Source organism: Stegodyphus dumicola, chromosome X1, assembly GCF_044657685.1.
Source record: "Stegodyphus dumicola isolate Sdum_Otavi_A_Nest chromosome X1, ASM4465768v1".
NCBI classification, from domain to species: Eukaryota; Metazoa; Arthropoda; class Arachnida; order Araneae; family Eresidae; genus Stegodyphus; species Stegodyphus dumicola.
In genome coordinates, this window is record NC_140780.1 from 198,111,580 (window position 1) to 198,134,068 (window position 22,489).

Here is a 22,489-nt window from a genome sequence, read left to right on the forward strand (position 1 = left end):
AAGACTGTACTTAAATTCACTGTAAAAAACGTTCATTTTTTTCTCCAAAAAACCTGCGATTAAAAATAATAATGCATTAAAAGAAAAAAATTAAAATAATAATAAGGTAAAATAAAATTAATTTTTTGTACAGAGCTTCTGGTTAAGAAAATCCACATGTCCTTCCCAGCTTGATTTCTTGAAATATCTGCAAACTGGGAACGAAAAAAAAAGGCAGTTTCTGTAAAAAAAGTGTCTCGGAAAATTCCAATTCAGCGCAGGAATATTGAGGAAAAAAAATACTTTTACTGTAATTTTCTAGTGTATATTTTCAAAATCAAGTAGTAGCAGCTGTAAAAGTTGGAATAATTTTACTTTAGTTATAAATTAATTCAACAATCCTCCAATGCATAATTTATAAATTAAATGTGGGGCTAGGTTGAAAATAGTAAAAAGCAAATAAGTATTCCGAACAATGAGCATGCCAACGACGTTCCATTCAAACAACAAATCTTCCCCAAAGCTTTGCTTCTGGGAAATTTCGGAAGTTTGTGTGTCTCCATCCCTGGAAAGATCTTGGCTGCGATGTCGGCCGATGATTCGTGGCTTTGACCAATGGCTTCCAATGACGGACAGACGCCATATTTACTCATTTATTACCTCGCACAGAAACGGGATTTTCGTGATGATGCATATTCTAAATTCGTTTGACTAGATACGAAGGAATATTAGCAAAATTTCAGTTTCAAAAATTGCTGATTGATAATTAAATTTACCTGGATTAGCGGCACTTGAAACATCCGCCATGGTAAGCTTTATTTTTGCGCTTAAAATCTGGTTGGTAGTAATTTAAGATACTTGTATATATTTAGAATATAATAATCAATAGACTTTGAAGCAAGGATTATATATTTTAAACCGATTAAACCTATTGAAATAATGGAAAGTATTATTTAGCTACGCCTCCTCAGTACCACTAAATACTGTCGATTAATTTCTATTAAATAGCAAATAAGCTTTTTTGACTGTTAGTAGACAGGTATGTGTGTATTTTATATATTTTTTACTTTCTTTAAACGAAATTTCGTCCCTGACTTTCTCATCTGAATATTTGTGTTTAGTAATTAAAACCGACAAATATAATATTAATAATAGTATTAAAATTCTTTGAAACATGGCCTTTGTATCTTTCCGAAAGTATCAGGTTATTAACTGATCATAATATGTTTAGATAAACACTATTGCTACTCAGGAATCGCTTAAAATTTCTGGATTACACACATGTATTTATGAAAATTTGGGTTTTATTGTTATACAAATTTTAATAAAAAAATGAAAATAAAATATAATTCTATGAAAACTCAAGATAAAAACTATTACACCGCAAGAGCGCGTTTCATTTTTCCAGAAGTTAAATTTTTACTCTGTGAAATGAAATTATTTCTTAGTATAGTTTATTAGTACTTCGCATGAGAAATATATTCTAACTAAATTGACTTCACATAAGTAATAATTTCAGTTTTTTGCTAGTATTAGGAAAATTAATGGCAGTATAAACCGAATAGTCAAACATTTGTGTTGTGAAATATTTCTTGTAAAGAAATTGAAATAATGATACAAAACACAACAATAACAAATTATAAGAAAAATGAAAAAGTCTGGGTAATTTTGTCTTGATATAGTACCCAAAATATAGGATCAGTAATTAAACATATTTGTGAGACTTGAAACGAATTTCAGTTTTAGTGCTGATTTTAAAAACTAAAAGTTTTATTCTGTAAAAATTTGAATTGAATTCTTCTTTTAATACTTGCTACCTCTCACAAAATTAACAAAGTAAAGGAATAAATAAATTAATCAGCTGACATCTCAAACTTTCATTAAATTACAGAAACTTTTATATATAACTTATTCTTATCGTTATAGTGTAACGACCATAACTTCTTTTATAGTGTAAAATTACCGCAACATCGTCAGGGTATTTTTCACGATTACATTTATATTCGAAAGATGGTTTAGAAAATTTTAATAAAAAGGGACCACTTAGATCATGTTTAAATAGTGGTTTAAGCAAAATATAGCTTTAATACTGCTACCAATTAAAATTACATTTCGCTGTTCACTAAAAACTAAATTTTTATACTAAAAATGAATTCTTTGGAAATGCAACTAAAGACTACAGGAAGAGGAAGGTCATATTTTTATGTGAAACTAAGTCGCAAACACACCATTCATAGTTAATTTTAATCATATATGTTATAATGCTTATTACAGACTAGAGGCTGAAATGTAGTTTTTAATATTTATAGGGACAAATATTTTACATGTATCAGTTTCAAACTCACATTTTAAACTTTGTAACTGCAAATATATTAGCAAAGATTTTACTTTTCTTTGAACGTAATTAAATTCTTCAAGTTGCACCGTTAATTCGAACTATTAATTCACGCCTGTGATTTATCAAAAAAGAGCTTTAAATTTACTTCTGTCTTTGCATATGCATTTATATACCTTATATGTAACAATCTAAATGTTACTTATCGATATTAAATTTAAAAAAAGAAAAAACCTTTACTGTAAATCAAGTATATCCCCGCCTTTACTTACTTGTTTCTTAGATTGTGTATTTACAGTACGCAGGAATTACATAATTCCTCTTACATGCCGTAGGGAAGCTCATTTATTACTCGATGTAATAGTTTCGAATTTTGATTTTTTTAGCAAAAGTAAAGATGATTAGAAATTCCTAAGCAGTGACTATTAATAAAGCATTTTCTACCAATATTTCTCATTATAACTATATTCTGTATGTAAACTTTATTATAACTATATTCTCTATGTAAACTATGTTTCTGTAAGCATTATTTTAGCATTTTATAACGAACAACTAGCATACTAGGCGTACTAGTTGGACTGACTGAGATTTAATGTAATGCCCGAATTTCGTATTCCAGAACATTAAGTAACATCTGCTACGCCAATCTAAAGACTCCTTCCCCACCCCCAATTTAAAATTTTACATTGTCGTGTTTCTCTTCAATTAAACAAGTGATTGATCATCATACAGTTTTTACATTAATACTATGTTTCACGAGAGAAGTATTAATAATACATGATTTTTGTCGGGCGAAACCAGCACTTTCTGTCATTAGCTTGAACGGTTTACCAGATGCTTGATTTAACTGTCTATCAAAATTGGAACGAGCACATTTTGTTAATACTTACCCAGTTTAGTACAAATTCTCACGATTCTATACCTTTTGGATTAAGTTTAGGCTAACTTATTGAACTCGATTCGTTTATCAAAATTCATTATGATTCAAATTTTTTATCTGTTTACTTTTGACATGATTAAGAAAAACACAATTTCTTGTTCGATCAGCGGTAGGACCTTCGGCCCAGGCATCCTGGTGCTCTATCACCACTCCCACGTCGGTTACGGAATTTGTCGGGCGAAACAATAAATCGAGAACTTTGTGTAAACTAAATAATGTACGGCAGCAAAATAATTTTCAATGAAGCTTTTTACTACACTACGAGTTTATGAATTCAGAAATTTCACTGCCTCTTTCTTCTAACTATTACGTTTTTCACTTTTATGTAAAAACGAGGAATAATTGTAATTTGCTTGTGCAATGTTTTGATATTCCATCCATGCTGCATTATGTTCCTTTAGTACATGAAGATTTCAAACCATAAATTTAAACATGCTTAAAAATTACGCATAGCAATAGAAGTGATGCATAACCTGATAAGCCATTTTGTAAATTCTGAATGAGGTATTAATACAAAAATTATGTAGAGGACAAAGGCTTCGCAGACTCGCGGATGTAAAGCAAGAAATATCACTTACTAGAAGTTTTACTTTTTCTTTCTACATTTTATTCTGTAAAATAGATATTTTTTTCAATTTCTTAAATTGATGCTTGCCACCAGATATTAAATATTTCTGCTTATAATTCCCGCTAGTCTACTCTGAAATGTGCTTTCGCAAAAACTTTGGCGCAGTATTAATGCATTAAAATTTGAAATATATTACAGTCTGCAAAACACAAAGCAATAGTGATGCGTTTAGTTCAAATTCTTGCTTAAACTATTTTTTTCAGCGCTATTTGTTTCATTTGCATGCTGATGCTACAACTAATAAGTTTTCTCGAGTTAAAGTCAAAATTTCAGTCATCAAATTACGTTTTATTTTTCAGAGTTATTTTTTATAAATATTTCACCTATTTTGCAATATGACTGCAGAAAATGAAACTATTTCTTTTAAACCATTAAATGAATTTAAGTTGATTACAAATTATTTACGCATTTTTCACTGAAAGCAATTGTTAAAAATTACGAAGCGTTAATTAAACATTTTAAAAAAGATGAAACAAGTAGTTATACTTCAAAATATTGCACACAGAAATTTTGGAAAATTCTGAATTTAATATGAATTTACATATTATGAATAACGTTTTGAAGAACTTGAAGCACTGTGTAAAACTATTCAGCAGCGCGACCTAGTACCACTTGAAGCATTTCGCGTTTTTCATGGCAAAATAAGAAAACTGAACTAACAGTACATTAATCAGAGCAACATTGCCTGGAGTAATTGAAAATTCTTCTCCTTAAAGCCAAAAAAAGAAAACATTGAAACTGACACTGAATATATGCTAACTTTTATAAATTTGCTTTACTCTCATTTAGAATAAAGATTTCCTGAAAATAAAGTACGGGGATGCGCAGCGCTTAATTTGACGGAATTAAGTGCTTTTGATTTCCATTATGGCACAGAAGTAATCGAAAAATTATGCGTAAAATATAATAACATATTAACAGATAAAATAGCTGTACTATAACAATGCAATGACTTTGTCATGTATGAAAAAATTAAATATGAAATAATAACAAATTCTTCAAATATGGTAATGTTTTCATTACAAAACGATGACGGAACATTTTTGGCATCTAGTGTTGCCTGTGAGCAAGGTTTTGGTTAAATGAATTCAATAAAAATATAAACGAAGAAACCGTTTGAAAGAAGATCACATACACATGTTAATGCGAGTAAAATTGTATTTAAGTACTGGAAATAGCATAAATTTGGATCGTATGTATGCTGAATAGTTAAGTTATAAAGATAGAAAAGAAGATTACTGAATACTAACGTAGCATTTGAATGCGAAATGAAGAAAGACGAACATGAAAACTACTATTCAGATATAGTAAAAAACACTCTCACAAGCATTAGACAGTTGACGGTAATAAAAGGCATGAAAAGTATTTGCATTATTTACCTGTGAAAATGTCTTGGTCAAACTTCCGCGAGTAAAATTAAAGAAGAAAAGCTCCGCTTGATTATCATCTTTCACAATACACAAGATAAAAAATTTTCTTCTTAAATTTCAAATTTTTGTCTGAAAGAAAAAAAAAGAAGATAGGAAGTTATTAATTAAATGCCTCGTTCATCAAATATAGAAGAGCAAATTTATGTGCTTATATAGTAATCCTCAAGCAGATAGATTAACCAGATTCACAACTCTTCGATCACTTACAAAAATAATCATTTAATAGTTAATACTAAAATATAACATAGATTCAGTAAGATTATCAGAAATTTATTATGGAATTTCAGAATTTACTCAAAACTTTAGTTTATATCGGATTAGGTTGTTTTAAGGAACATAAAACCGATAAGCAATTAAATAGAAATTAGAAATTAGAAATAAAGCATTATTTACAGGTTACGAGCTTAATACAGAGCTTTTATTTCTGTTAACAGTGCATTTTACTCGAAACAGCAATTTTTTCTTTCTATCAATACAATTTTACATTGATTTACTTATTACATTTTATTTGCTTTGATTTACTTTATATAAATTTTGAGCTCTGAAGAAATTTTAAAAATTTGAAAATTGAAAGAGCCATCTCAATTCTTTCAAATAAGATTTCTTTATTTCTTTAATTATCCGTATAAAGATATGACCAAAAATCGTTTTAGTCTATTTATAAGCAACTTATGTTTCACCGGCTTTGCATTTATCATGTAATCTCTTGGATGTTGTACAGTACCGAGTTCAAAGAAAAGAAAAAAATTCAGCATAGTATTCTCCATTTTAAATTATTTCTTGAACGAATTTATGTTCATTCCACTTACAAAAATAATCATTTAATAGTTAATACTAAAATATAACATAGATTCAGTAAGATTATCAGAAATTTATTAGTAGTGTATGCAAAAGTAGTCTATGTCCATGCACTACTTTTGCGATATTTGAAAGATGCAGGTTTTGTACTTGTTGAATTTATGAACTCACCGCCTCTAATTTTACTGAGATGAAATTCACTGAATAGCAAGAATGTTCGTAAAGCTCTTTTAAGATTCATACATAATATTTTTAATAAAAATGATTATTTTATTTAAACTAATTATAATATGAAAATTAGGGAAAAAATAAAATTCGACGGGCATTTAAAAATAGCTGACTCAAATTCTTCTTGTAACTAGGAGAATGTAAAGGAAGTAAAAATTATCCATGTGAACATTTAAATCCTTTATGTTGTTATCATGTAAGCAAATTTTATACGGTTATACAATTCTCCATCGCAAAGAAAAATGCCATATCAGTTATTTTATGTTTGACTAATGAAAACAAATGGAAATTACAAATATACATGCTCTTTTTTTATCATTTTTGCATTTCCGGAATTACTATAAATGTGTTTAAATGTATTAACAGTTGGGTAATTCGACATCGGTACTTACAGAAAACATACGAACAAGATGCTCTTAGATTTTAAGCTTAAGCTATTTTTTCCATACAAATTATAGAAGCTAAAGAAACAATAAGTATCGAAAATTCCTTTTATTTTCAATCTGGCAAAGCAGATGACAAGTAGCATCTGATTATTCCTTTCATGAGCAAGTTCCTCATGAAAGGAATAATTTCCATTGAACTAATGGCTGATGGGCATGTTTAAAGAAATGAATTCCTTTTATTAGCGAATTTTGAATTTTAATCTTGTCCACATTTAGCTAGAATTTTAAGCACAAAATCTTAGCAAATTCATAGTGATGTTATTTTCGCTACGCTAGAAAATTTAATGGCGTTAATTCTTCAAACAGGGCAGTTCTGTTACATTTGTTTAAGTGTTAGTAACAAGATCAGGAAAAAAAAAATGCACTATTTTCTCTAAACAAAATAATAATTTTATCATCAGATGAATTTTACCTCTCTGTTAATATTATACCTTCTTTTAATATTAATATTTTATACATGTGTTCTCCAAAAATAATTTTATTAGAGAGTTATTACAGCTTTATAATCTCTTCTAATAACTGAAATAAATGAGTCTTTGAACATACTCTTAAGAACTCAAATTTGATTTTTAATAAAATTATACTCCAAAATCAACTGAATTTTCGTGGTTAACAATGCTCGCTATAAATTTCAGGTATCCTTCAACGATAGTTATGTGCAAAAAGGAAAAATATTTTCTCAAGGCTTTGTTATACTTTGAGCAAGTTTCTGTGTGGCAGGATGAAAGCATTTCTCAGTATGGGAAAGGTTATCTTTTGAACCCCATTCAATGTAATATTTTTATTTCCGCCAATAGCAAGCGTTCTTTATTGCAGAAAGTTCTGAACTCTCTATGCTAGTGACAATAAACAACTCATCTTGTCTTCTATTGGTTGAAATTTGCCCGCGGAAAACCAAAGAATTTCTTTCGAGGGGGGTAGGAATGAGGTTATCACGAGAACGTGAGCAACGTGTGAAAAGTGTTGAAAAAGTTTTACTATCGTACTTTAGATATGAAATTTTATGGCTACTTATCGCTGCAGTTTCTATTGATATCTAGTGTCAGACCAGATGGTCATGTCAAGAACTAAAAACTAGTCATAGAGCATCAAAACTAAATCTCATTTATGCAACGGATGCTACTTACACATGAATTTTTTCAACAGAATCTGAACTAAAATTTTTCAATAGACTAAGCTGCATATCTGTTTGCATGGAACTTGAATATAACACAGTAGTCATTACAGTAAAACTATTTTAGTTCCTTTGGTCACAGTTTGTTCTCATTAGAATACTGCAAAGGGCAACATAGCACAGAAATTTCTACATTGCAAAAATACTATGAAAATTCACCAGTTTTATTTCGTTTTACTTATTTTTAACTTTATTGTTTTTAACCACTCGCTAACCTATGTATATAAATAAGAGAGGCCATGTTTCTGTTCGAAATATTCAGTTGCGATTTTTCAGTGAATTAGCACAAATTAAGATCCCTATAACACGCTTTTACTATTTTTGTAATGATGTTTGTCTATATGTGTATATATGTGTATGACGAATTTTTCATCCACGATAGCTCTTATAGCAAACTTCGAAAATTTCTACTTTCTGCATTCATACAAGGATTTGATTAGATTTTGCGCAAAATTGGATAAATGGAAGTGATGCATTTCTTGTCGCCTACAGCAGTTTTTTAATGGGCAACCTGAAGTGGTACTTTACTTGAAACGCATAAGAATCTTTAACGAAAAACTATTTTAGTATTTAACCAAGAGTTTTTCGATTTTAGCATTTAAAATTTTTATATAAATGGGAACAACATACTAGATTTTGACTAAACTTGATAAAACAGAAGTGAGACTTTACTTGAAGCTCTCAACAAACTTTCGTAAAAATAATCTATTATGAGATAATTCAAAGCGTCTCAAATTTGCATTTAAGACTCCTCTGCACTTATACGAAGCACATACAATCATGAATGAGAATATGTTAGATTGACTTTAGATTGTAAGGTCCTTCACTTGAAATTCTAAGTTAATGTTGGAAGTGAGGAACCTAGGAACTGATAAGCGAATAATCGCTAGAGTTCGAAGACAGGAAACAACAAGAGAGAAGGGTAAATAACCCTTTATTATTTCTATAACATTTCACAAAACTCCGCCTGGGAGTGAACAAATAAAGTCCGCACTTTGGACTTGAACTTAAAAGACTAAGAATTAAACTAAAACTAAGATTAACTAACTAAGTATAGCCAAAGCTATCAAGGTACAATGAGAGTTGGCCCCTTAACCTATTTTACTACGAAGCTTAGCAAGGGCCTGAGTACGGCCGAGCGTATAACAGCTTTTGAGAAGAGAGAAAAAGGCCAAAAAGGCAGACGCGCGTAGTTCAGAAACTCTGTTTCTCTATCTGTCTCAGTAAGTAACTTCGTGGTTTAAATACCGCTCCTTCTCATTAAATATTCAGCAAATTCCTAAACTACGTTCTGGCCGGAAGTAGTAAGTTGAAGTTAAGAATTTGACAGGAAAGGAACTTTAACTTAAAATTTAACTGTTAATAAAATTAACATAATTCTCACAATATGATAAACTGGAAGGGATACTTTATGTGGAATTGAAGGATGTTCGTGGAAAAACATAAAATCAATATCATTATCAGAAGTACATATGCGGCATCATCTGAAATGATGCCGCATATTCACTTCTGACAATACACTCTGTTGTACTATTATGATGACGAACACAACAGCAAATAGCGAATTTGGAAACACACATTTCTTTACTTCTTACTGGTCACGGAACGCACGGTATTCACTATTCAGCTTAAATTCCCAAAACTAACAAGCATTGCTTACTGACACTTAAATATCGCAGGGATATATGTGCAGATCAAAATGAATTTAGCTTGATTCTATAGAAAAAAACAACAAAGAAGTTGGGTAATTTTGGTAGAGTAATCTATATTTGTTTGACTATTTTACTGGAAGAATTTAATGTTGATTATTTTGGATTCTCAATTTTCTCTTTGCTTTCAGTAGTGTTTAAGCACTAAATAATGACTTTTACAATAAATTAAGTAATAATTTTAATAACTTAATTTTGAACAGGATAAATTAAATTGGCTGAAACTGACTATGATGAATTACGTAAAATTTATGAAGAGGAAATACTACTCCATAACAAATTTGCCTATATTTATAATTCTTAATACAGATAGTTGGTAACTTCAGTCAGTTTCTTCGCTATGAGATGAACGCTGCTCAAAATTAATCAGGAATATGAGTTGATGCAGGGCTTCATTTTTAAATACTTTGATGAATCATCAGATTCATTAATGAACAATTTAAATATGTCTTTTTCTTAAACAAACTTTCACTTGATTCAAATAATTATTTTGATCACCAAACAGTTTGAGACAAAAAAAAAATATTAGCATTATTAAAGCATGAAAACGCGTTAAATTATAGGATATAACTGCTGTTCTGGAGAGAGATTTTGTTGCTTCTCTTCGTAATTGCTTAAGAAAAGCATGTAGGTCAAATTAAAGTTTCATATTTATGAGCTGTAGTGAAATATACACAACATTTTAATAAGCGTAAAAAAGGAAGTAAAATAATCAAATCATTACCTTAAATTCGTTGAAACACCCAAGCAAATATGCAACGTTCGAACGTTACCCTACGACAGGTAAAACTGTGTTTAAGTTAATGCCACGTGATCGTTTTAAATACATCTTCTGAAGCCTGTCATTTTTAAGTTCTTGTCCTATTCGGTTAAGTTTTTATTGCTGAAGCTTCAGCTCTGCATGCAGTTCACGTAGCATAACCGCCAGCTCACATTCACGCCGATTATTCCACAGCTTCCTGTATTTCTGTACACCGCCAAATCATCTGCTTATTTTGTTATGAAGTCGATTAAAGGAGAAGCAAATTTTCTAGAACAGTTTACTTTGTTTCCCTCTCTCTCTATATATATGTGTGTGTCTCTGTGTGGGTGCAAGCGTACAATGTACTATTTTACGATATTTTATGCAGAAAAACTTCGCTTAACACGAGTTCATCATGCATGATTCTCAGTTAGCTGCATCGGATGAAACAATACCTTAACCCCCTTTATTCGAGTTATGAACCAGTTAAAGTGATTTTAATCACCCAATTTTTTTCATCTTCAGTCTGCAAATTGCTTTAAGTACAGCGATGTTGTTAAAACAGGCAAAAATAGATAGCCATTGAATGACAAACGTACTGCGGAAGCGTCAACGTACAAAATAAATATAAAAGGGATTTTTCTATAAAAGTTTATATCGTTTTTACTGATTGATAAGGTCCTTTCCTTCCAGTAATTTAAAAACGAAAAACCCTGAGGTCAACACGTTAAGAAATGTAAAGTCGCTTCTAACTGGAAGTTGAAAATTTTCTTTCTTACGTTCTATAATCTGATTTCAAACTGAAAACTAGCCCACAGACAAAAGAAATAACTTCAAAAGAACTTGTGATAATATTCAATTAAACTGAGCATGCTAAGAATTTTTCTAATGCTGATCTTGATACAGAACCAAACTTGGAAGTTTGGAGGCATCGATAAAAAAATTGCCAGCTATCCAATTTGAATGACGGGATGAAAAGGTGAAGCATAATTCAAACATATTCCCTCACTTATTTTTTAAAAATAGCAACTCCGTGATAATTTTAAATGTTAAATAAAATTTTAAGTTATCGAAATTTCTTTTGAGGATTTCATTCTCCTTATAATATTTTGATTCATCCCTTTGTCTCCTAATAGCTGACGCTAATTGATGGATGGATTACAATTATTCTTACTGCATACTGTAATCGATTCATGCGATTTTTCATAGCCCTCTTTAACACTACTTAAAAGATTAATTCATCGCATTAAGCAAGGATTTCCAATTCATATTTATATCTATTAAAGCTGTTAATTTTTAATCGTCAATTTTTTTTTTCTTTTTTTTTTTCCCCCACATTCAAAACAAAATTTCGTCAGTGCAGTCTTTGAATAATTAATCACTCATGTTGCCCCTAAAATCTAGGATTTTGAGTATGTATCAGTTCTGTTTAATGCAAAGGTCAAATATCCTCGTAACGTGCTCCTAATATTGAGAAACGAAAATTAGCTTCTATACCTGTCCTTTCCTTACTAGTAAGAACGAATGAAAGTAAAGTTGTGGCTTAATTGACTGAATGATCAATTAAGTTGTGGCTTAATTGATCATTCAGTCAATTAAGCCACAACTGCTTATTAACATACATTCTATAAAATGATAGGGGTTTAAAATATCCTAATTGATAAAATATGACGTAACGAGATTTTATTTATTTTCGAAGTTTTAAATGTTATTTTCAAATTTATATTGTATTCATTTTCTGTGCATCTGCCTTCATTGCAAACTGCTTTCAAGTACTTTCTTTTTTACGGAAAGAGCTTTAGTTCAATTTTTTTATCAAGCTGTAAATAAATTCGTAATAGTTTATCTTTACAAAAAATAACTTGTTGATAATCTTATGTTATAGCGCCATGGTAAATAAGATGAAAAATTTCGAAGTACTTTACAAAAATGTAGGAGAATAACTAAAATTTAGCTAATAAATTAAAAATGATCACTTACTTCAACTAAAGTTTCCTGCACACTCCAGGAAAACTAATTATTTAGGTGATATTTTCTGCGTGTTATGACAAAAATTGCAGTTCTTTTACGTTAGTTATTGAAAAAAATATACTGCACTAATTATCGTAGTTTCATTACTTACAGTGGCCAATATTAAGATTCTGGCTACGATGAAATAAAATTGTTCGTGTTACGAAGGAGAACTTTTATTTTACATCGTGCATTTTCCGCGAATTTATCAAAAAAAAAAAAAAAAAAAAAAAAAAAAAAAAAAAAAAAATGCGGTAACCCATATAGTGATTTGATTGCTTTTGATAAAAAATCTCGAGTGAGTATAATGCATATATATATATAAAGAGAGAGAGAGAGAGAGAGAGGAGAGAAACAAAGAGAGAGAGAAGGATATCGGCAGTTCTTTTAAGAGCCTTATAGCGGAGGTTTAGGCTTATTTAATTATGGCAAAACCCACTAGGGCTGTCTGCCTAAAGGGGAGGCATGCCTTCGTGGAGGACTTTCTAAGGAAAACTGGTTCGTATACACGTTACCCACGGGGAAAACCAAGAAAACGCCCATGCAGCCAGCCGTTCGCGGGATTTGAACCTCGGACCGAACTACCAGTGTTCAGCGTCTTTACCGCTCGGCCGCTGGTGGGCTCCCTTATTGCGAAGTAAAGGAACTATTTGCATTATTCAGGGGGAAAGCATTTTCCCCTGAAACCAGATCCCGTTTGAAATTCCTTCGCAAAAGGTATCTAATTAAGGCTCGTAATTCTTAGGCACATCATTCACCATAATAATTAATCTGTTTTAATTATAATGAAACCTTGATCCTAGACAACGGGGATATCCTGGAAGATGCTAAAATATTTTGCACATGACTCACTGATCTTACACGGTTACCGAGTTTGAGGAGGCAATATGAATAAACTTCGTCAGATCTAAATTTATATGAAAGTTATTAATGGCAAGTTATAAAATAATAACATTTTTTTTCTAAATATTTGGCAAATAGTGAAAGTGTGACTGAATATTTTTATGCAAGTAACGCTTAATTTTCTCGTTCAAATTATTCGTATATCACCATGCCATCATTTTATAAAACATATTTTTCTGAGAAACGGTAAAAATTGCTGAGTTAATTATATTGATCTCAGTAGATTTAGTTGAGAGTCTCATTATAATATGCTTTACTGTTAAAGGCATAGTTTAACAGATGGACATGCCCATTATACACTATTTCAACTATTGAAATAGCATGGTAAAATATACTTTAATACTTACAGTTAGATTTTAAAATATTTCACTAATAATTAAGAATTACAATATTTCCTACTGATGTTCTCTGACTTTTAAAGTAAGTTCAAAACTATTTTATTACTATTTATAAAACATATAATCCCAAGTACTTACCAAAACAACTAATTTTTTATGCGAACTGGATATTTTTAAACGTTATGTGTAAACATGAACTGCTACGCGCTTTCACAAATTATCATTACTAATAAAACACGGAATTACGTAGTTAAGTGAAAGATTTAAATTCGTCATGTCGTAAAATAACGTATCCTAAACGATTTCCGTATGAAACGATACAGGCAGCAAGTCTTAATTTATTCTGTTAAGTCATCGCTCGTTATAAAGGAACGTGCATCAACGAAAGCAATCTTTGGAAAAATAATCCAGAGTTAGATTTGCCTCCAAATATGATTTGAAAGTAGAACAAAATATTCAAAATTAGGTATCCGTATATTTTTTAGGTCATTATATTTCTACTTTTAAAACCTATTTAATAAAATATCATTAACTAATAAAACTTCAACAGAAATTTACTAGGTATACGTCATTTTATGCATGTGATTAAAAATTTTGTATCTCACTTCATTGATTACACGATCAGTTAAGTACAATTCGCAGTCAAAAAACTGTTTTGTTTGCTATCAAGTTACTGTACAGGAAATATTTGATTACTTAACAACTTTTAAAAGCCACCTGTGCTTTGCAAAAAATTAATAGAATAAATAACGCGTTTATACGCCGTTTTCCGAAAATTTAAGGCAGCTTAATGTATTGTTCTCATCATTAATTTTATCGAATATTTAAAAGCTAACTTCTTGTTCCCAAATGAAATGTTTGTTTCTAAATAAATTTAATAACATATTTATTATATATTTATAAATAGAAGAATTATTGAAATAATTGAAAAAACAAAAGTTCAAATAATTAATTAATAAGCGAAAGATGCGCTTCTTTCGACGGATATTTAAAATAAGCAATCAAGAATTTTCCACCTAGTCAATCAAATTCATATTATTCATGCTGTTAATATTTTTCTTGATAATTTTAATGTAATTCATGATATGTATTCTGATTTGATTATAAATTGTTGAAGCTTTGTTTTATGCAATAAAATTTTTATTTATGATTCAATCTTAATTATTTTGTCTCACACCATAAGAGATCATTTTAAATATTATGTAGATTTACTGTGATTTTCATGATTCATCATTTGATTTTGCTAACACTGGCTTGTTATCATGTTTTGCAAATTTAAAGAAATTAATTCAAATAAAACGAATTTTCTGATGGAAAGAATTTAAGTGAAAAAGAATAATTTTTAAAAGGAAATTAATAAAGTGAAATAATGCATGATATTATCTTTTTTATTTTTTCAAACTTTTTTTTTCAAAGTACATTAGGAAAAAATATTGTCGAATTCCGCTTAGCGAAATATTCAAAAACCAGTAAATTTAATTAATATTTATGAGGAAAGAACACAGCCACATTACCATTAAAAAATGAGGATAGTAAACTTCATGAAGCTTAAAAACATGAATCTTTTTAAGTAAAATTTAAAATTTCTGAAATTATTGCAAATATTTCATTTATAATTTTTATCGAACTTATTCTTCTGAAGAAAAACAGTTCTATTGAAAATTTACTCCTATCTTAAGAATGTTAACTTGAATATTATCAAAACAAACTGATATTCCTTTTCCGAAGTATTTTGCTCCTCAACTGCTGCAAAGTTTAAGTTCCTTTAGCAAAATCACTGAATGCTAAATTAAGTAGCAAAAATTACTACATGTAATTTTACATTGTATGAATCTGTGTACAAATTAAATTCATTTCACAATCTGCCTTTACGAATTTTATAAAAAAAGGGAAACTATTAGAGTAAACTTTATAATTTAATTTAAAAACATCCCGAAAAATAACCATATCAAAGTGTAACACGCTTGATATTTAAAATAATTTATCCAATTCCACAATTAATTTGTGTAATCTCATATAAATACTAAAAGAAAAGCAATTTAATTAATTTTTATAAACTAATTTACTTCCTTAAAACTCAGAGCAAGGTGTTTACATTTTACTCCATTAAATAAATAACTGATAGCAAAAGCTATCAAAAGCTAAACAACCAAGGAAGCCTTTTAGTGAAGGGAGAGGGAGAAATGGAAAATGAGGAAGAGCGAAATCTAAGAAAATAACAAACTTTCTAAAAGCTGCATTACTTTGAAATTCATATACAATTTCTCTCAAGAACAGTAACAGAATTTTTTTCCTGAAGAGGCCATCTGTTTTATCTCACTGCATGAACTACTCGGCGGTTCCTTTCAAGTGACCAAAAGGAGATACACATGATTCATGTATTTGAGATTTAGTACCTTGCTCTTTGGAGGTCTTACTACTCTAAAGATCTGTTCGTTTGATTTACATCAGTTCTCACTTGTTACTTCAAATCTAGACAATAAGCATCTAACCAAAATCTCGACAGCAATTTCAACGGATGGGTGCACGATGATGGGATTGTAACGAATTTTACTTCTGGGAATAAGCAGCAGGAAAAAATCTTTGGCGCAGAAGGGAACGTAAAAAAATTTTCAAATCAAAAATTACTATTCAAAGCTTCTATTCTTAAAAACTAAAAATGACTCTTATATGTAGTAAGCATCCTCTTTTAATCAGAAAAAGCAGCTTCTGATGAATATTTTTACCATATTATACCTCCAAATTAAGTCATGATACTTTCTTCGTTCGAGATTGGAAATAGCACAAATAGAGAAATTTCTTATATACTTTTTATGTGATATTCCCGAATTTATTTCTAATTCTTATCTAACGTTACATTCCTCTGTTATAATTATGAAAAGTTAATGAAAATTTCTTTCAGTTTTTCGCTCATCAATACTGCTGTCTTATAAACAGCCAATTAATAATTTAAATTGCTTTATTTTCACTTCTTTCATTGCAATTTAAACATAGGATGCGTGAACTGGCAGAACGAAAGCTCAGCAAGTGGTAGTCAAAGGTCAATACGAACTGAAACCCCAACTCAACTTTTTAGAAAAATGGCCTGTTAACTCTTATAATGTGTATATGACTTTTGTATGCATGAAAGCACAAAACTTTATCCAAGATTTACTACAGAAAAACTTCTGTTAGTCAAATGATAAATTTATTGCTTAACAGGTTGATTGCTTATAATTCAGCACCTTATTGGTTGAGTATAGCGTTGGTATACTTTGTTCCTAGAAAATATTTTTAAAAGTTTTCTTCCACTGAGAACTGAACTCAAAATCTCTCGCTTTTAAATTATTACCCTATAACTGGGTCATTGAAGATCTTCATTACACTTTCCGAATATTTACTTGAAGTTTAGTGGGCAAACTTAGCTTTCATCTGCGTAATCTGCAAAAACTTCAATGCCTAATCGTAAGTTAATGTACTTGAAAGTACCGTATTTACTCGAAAACAAGATCCCCTTAAATATAAGACCTTTTTGCAGTCTATAATAAACTCTTAGAGAAAAAAAAATATAGGTGAATTTGAAATATAGGTGAATATATTTTCTTGCAGTTAATTCTGAGAAAGAGAAGCTTAGTTCCCCCCCCTCTCCACTTCTTTCAGAATTTCCTTAAAATAACAGCACCGTTGCATGTGGCCTAATAACACTGTTGATGATACATTGTTGCCTGTTTGTTTTTAGGCATATCAGTTAGCAGTGTATTAGACGCATTCCTAAATAAATGGTATAATTATTCCTTATAGCATGATATTTAAACCCTTCTAGATTCTGCAGTTTCATTTATCAAAATACCCGATTTTAAAATTCTGCCAAATTTTAGAAAGAGGGAGGAAGAAAGAGGTGATCTTATTTTTGGGTAAATAAGGTAAACCTAAGAATTAATAATCCTAAGAATCAGCAAGCTTTTATTCTTAAAAACCAACGGCATTCAAAAACTTCCTGTCATTATCTTTGTGAGATGTTTAGATGGTCCCTGTCGGAGGGACTTCGTTGATGGAATTTCTGCCTTCACAAGCTTCCCTCACAAAGGGGTCTCCATCTGACCAATCAGCGATAGCCTTTGCTTTTTACTATGTCCCTTAAACTTCCTATCCTAACCATTAGAAAGACACCGTCGCTTTCTGGTGCATTTGTTAGTCTGAAGGGGACAGATAATTCAGTTTTGTCCGTAACTTGGTCTTTAAGGACCAAACTTCGGCCATAAATTAAGACTACTTAGGGTATTAAGGTCCAAACGAGGCCTTGTTAAACCTTCTCAGAAATAAAATAATAGATAACTTTCTTTGATATTCTTCAAACGGAATCCATTTAAAAGAATTTTGGAATATACATCAAGGTACAAGCATTAATTTAACTGGTGTAGACAAAGATTCATTTTAAGTATATTTAAATAATTGAAATGGAAATAATTCACCATGTAACCCAACATATTTAATTCATATAATTTGATTAAGAATGTCAGCGCTACTATTTTTGAAGAAGTACTATTTTATAACTGTAAAATTAATACAATAAATTTCTACCTTATAATAATACTTAATATAAATGCCTTTCAGAAAAATGTGTTTTAATCAAAAAACACAAAAGTATAACAACAGAAAGTTTTTGTGCATATTTCATTCAAATTATTTAAAACTAGTGCTACATTTACTCATGTTTTAGAGAAAATTTTAATTTGAAAAACCAAAGAAAACGCTTTTCGCCCGTTTAGAAATCGATGTGAAACATAACAAAACATACTTTAAAATTAGTCTAAATTTTAGAATCGATAAGTAAATATCCTTAGGCAATTAAGCAAAATATAATTCCTCTGCCATTCAAATAAATACAACAGTAAAGCACATTCCGTTGTTTAATTTCTGAAGTATGATCAGATGATAACATATTACACATCTAGTAGAAAACAAGACTTTTTTTTTATTAATTATAAGAAAAATGAGTTTCTCACATTCAGGGAAACTCAAAGTATTATTAGATTACATTAAATTAGTTAATAAAAAAGTATGCCCTAGATCTATTGAGCAGATTTCGACATTGAGTTGACTATGAGCCTACGCCGTTAATAGTATTGGTTATAAAAGTGAAGCTGCACACTTCGTGAATGACGTAGTCATACCACACCTTACTAATTCAGTGCCTCTTGCTACCGGGCGTAACTTCCATAATCTAATTCATCGCATAGAATAGTCAAGTTTCTAATTTAGGGAAACATTTAGCATTAATATTTAAATGTGCACATGAAACAGCCAGTAAAAAAGTATTGGCATGTCAAGAAGTTTCCGCAAGTTAAAGGAAAATTATTAAAAAAAAATAAAGGAAAATCTTATACTCGAATAATTTACCGAAATAATGCTTAAATTTTAACTATTATTATTATTAAAAATGATTCATCAAGACTTGTTGATATAAAGAATTAAATGAAAAACAACATACATATCAAATACATCTGAATCAACGTAAATATTTGAAAGGCAAAGTTTCGTGCGTGTATATATCTGCCTAAAGGGAGGGATGCCTTCGTAGAGGACTTTCTAAGGGAAACTGGCTCTTATACACGTTACACATGGGGAAAATCACGAAAACACCCATGCAGCCAGCCCGTTCGCGGGATTCGAACCTCGGACCGAACTACCAGTGTTCAGCGACTTTACCGCTCGGCCACTGGTGGGCCTACATATATGTGAGATCAGAAAGCAAATAAAATTTAATTCATTAAATTCTATTAATATCGCGTAAAATACTGCGAAATTAATTAATTAATAAAGAGGCAAAATAAATAGAATTAATATGAATAGAAAGCGGCCAATTTTTTAGCAGGAAGACACAAATAAAAGCAATTGTTTTAAATTGCTTTATAAATCTTATAATTTAATTCGATACCTTGGTTTTATTTTCATCACTCGTACCACTATTTTTACATTTTGGATGCACTGACTATGCTATTTTTCGAATATTATTTTCCCCTTGTACTGATTACAGCTATGTCTGCTTTCGTGGGCAACTTTCACTATGATTTAAAGAGGAAGAAATATGCTAAAAATCTCAAAATTATTGTTCACTGACAGGGATTCATTATGTCCCGAAATTAAGAGGGATAATTATTTTAATTTGATTTTTATTACAAGAATAGTCTATAATAATGAACAATAAAGAGTGATAATCAAAAAACATTGCATGGAAACATCATAACATCAGTAGTACGGAAATGAAGAAAGTTAGTCTGAGTGCATTTGATGATGGACCATACATATTCTCTCAAACTTCTATGATACATTAGCTTATGGTCATTTTAAAATTTTAAAAAAAGTTAAAAAGAAGGAGCAAAGGTTTAAAGAAAATAGCGTTTAAACACATTGTATGGGAAGTTGGATGAAGTAGGACGTCTAGTATCCTACATCCTCCCTATATTATTGCTGACATGACATACGCTCTACCACGTACACTTCGGTAACGGAGTGGGAGAACTCGGCTAACTACTTTGTTAATTTATAAATAAAAAAAATTAAATAAAAGGCGTAAGACTAAAACAAAAGTGGATTAGAAATTTAACGCGGGGAAATAAGCATAAACAAGTCAAGTAAAAGAATTTGTAAAAACAAACTTAATTTTGCACATAATGGAAGAGGAAAAAAAAAATTGAAAGTAAAGTGCACTTTTTAAATAAGTTATAAAATAAATATCAAAAGACGAGAAAAATAAAAAAAATTAAAATGGTAAAAATATTCGTAAAACATTATTCGTAGTCCATTTAATAAAAAAATTCGAACATTTAAATAAAAATTTCTATCTGTATAATGTAAAGTCAATCAAATTATTCATTTGAAATGGGCGAGCGCTATGTTAATAATAGTGTTGAAGGGTTTTTAAACATCATGCCATTATTAACGAAAATAAAAAGAATAAAAGTTATCTAATTTTGTATATTAAAGCAAAAGAAGATACTTCTATCATAAAAGGCGAAATAACATGCCTTATCATTACATCTACAACTGATAAAACTTCAAAAATACCCCTTCCTGCAGTTGTTACAGTCTAAAAAAGCTTACAGCTTGAACAATGGAGGAAATTTCTATGACTGAAAGACACAGATAAACATGCTGTAAATGATGAAACCAGCTCTTCCTAAAGATAGGAATAATCATGTTAAACAATGCTGAAGTTAACATCGCTGGCTACTATTTAGTTACGCTACTCAAAAGTACAAAGAGTTGAGATCTTGTCTTACTTAAGTGAAAACGTAGGTGGTATGAAAAATATTATTTCAAATATTGCAGAGGTGCAACATCTTTTCATTCGCTTTTCTTTTCTGTTAATTCTGTGTCGCGACAATGAAAGTTGCGTATTCATTTCTGCGAATGAATTAAATTTACAACCATTAAATCATCTTAGGATAAGCTTTAAGAATTCATTCAAGCTTCTAAGTTTCAAGTTAAGATTCTATGTTTGTTAAAAAGCACTCTGTTATTGTATTTGTATGCATTAGTTTAAGTCATGTATTTCAACAAGTTACATTTCAGTCAAATTCAATTACAATTAATGCAAAAATATGCTGCCTATAGTTTTCGTATTTCAAATAATGTCTTTCAATGCGGCTCGAACCACTTATTTTCTAAATTTAAGATTAAAATAAACTGTTTTAATTCTCGAACACAATAGCGTTGATCTGTCGCAAATTTGTTTTATTCCGAAAATTAATTTCAGTTAATTTGTTGGTAAACTCCCTAATGCATATTTTCAGTTTCATTGAAGTAATTTTAAATAAGATACCTAGTACTCAATTTGAACTGAGTTTGCTAAAACTTTTATATTTTATTCTACTGATTCCCAAAAGCAGTAATGAAGTAATCATGTTTACTGATATGTCAAATCATGTTAGCGTGCTAGTGTGCGCAATGATTGATGTCAGAGATTTTCTTCTTTTTGTGTCTGAACTTCCAATAATTTCTTATTATTTCGTTCTGCTGCAATCAATCATTTATTTCTATATCATTATACAAAATGATTGAGTCAAGTAATCAACAATCTAACTTCATTGCAAAAACCAAGAAAGTAATGAATGGATAATAGCTAGCAGGAAATATAATAATCATTTACTTTTCATTCTTATTAACGTAATGGCAATAAGGCCACTAGGCAAGAATCAGTTTATTCCCCTCCCTCTACGTTGTAGTAAGAATTAATCGAAAATTCAAACATCAATAAAAATTCTGACCCAGTTTACTAAATTTAAAAAAAAAAAAAAAAAAAAAAAAAAAAAGAGCTAAAGTACTAAACCTTTATCATTGTTATTGTTTAAGGTTTGAGGTGTTAATGTAGTAATTTCTCTTTTTAGATGGGTATATTTCATACGTGTTTCGCCCCATCGATTAGAGCACTACACTGACTGACTTCCTTGCCTTCGCATTGGTTGTTCAGTCAAAAGGCTTCAAAGATGAATTAGAGGCACACAATCGATTCCCAAGCCACAGGTGGAGGAATTTTCCATTTGAAATCGCTCTTATAACACCCAATGCTACAATGATTGTCCAGGGTTACTACTCCAGGAAGCATGGAGACCACGAAGGGTGGTGAGCCTATTGAAACCTATCTCTGACTATCTCATTCCATACTTCGATGTCATAAGTCACTATCCTCCGGGAGAGCATGGGCAACCCTTTTGGACAGTAGGAACCATGTCCCTATATTTTATGCCTCCAGAGTCACAGCAGTCAGAGTGGAATACTAAACCAGTATTTTTAACACTGTGGGGGCTCTAGATGGCGAAGAAAGGAAAATTAAGTTTAATAATTTAA

The 22,489-nt window shown here is 30.2% G+C and overlaps 1 long non-coding RNA gene across 1 annotated transcript in view; it reads left to right on the top strand.

Moving 5' to 3' along the window:
- The first annotated feature begins 595 nt into the window (after positions 1-595).
- LOC118191837 (uncharacterized) overlaps positions 596-22,489 on the top strand; it is a 54,875-nt gene continuing 32,981 nt past the window's right edge. Inside the window, exon 1 of the long non-coding RNA XR_004758674.2 lies at positions 596-787. This is a non-coding gene — a long non-coding RNA (uncharacterized LOC118191837). The remainder of the gene's footprint in view (positions 788-22,489) is intronic.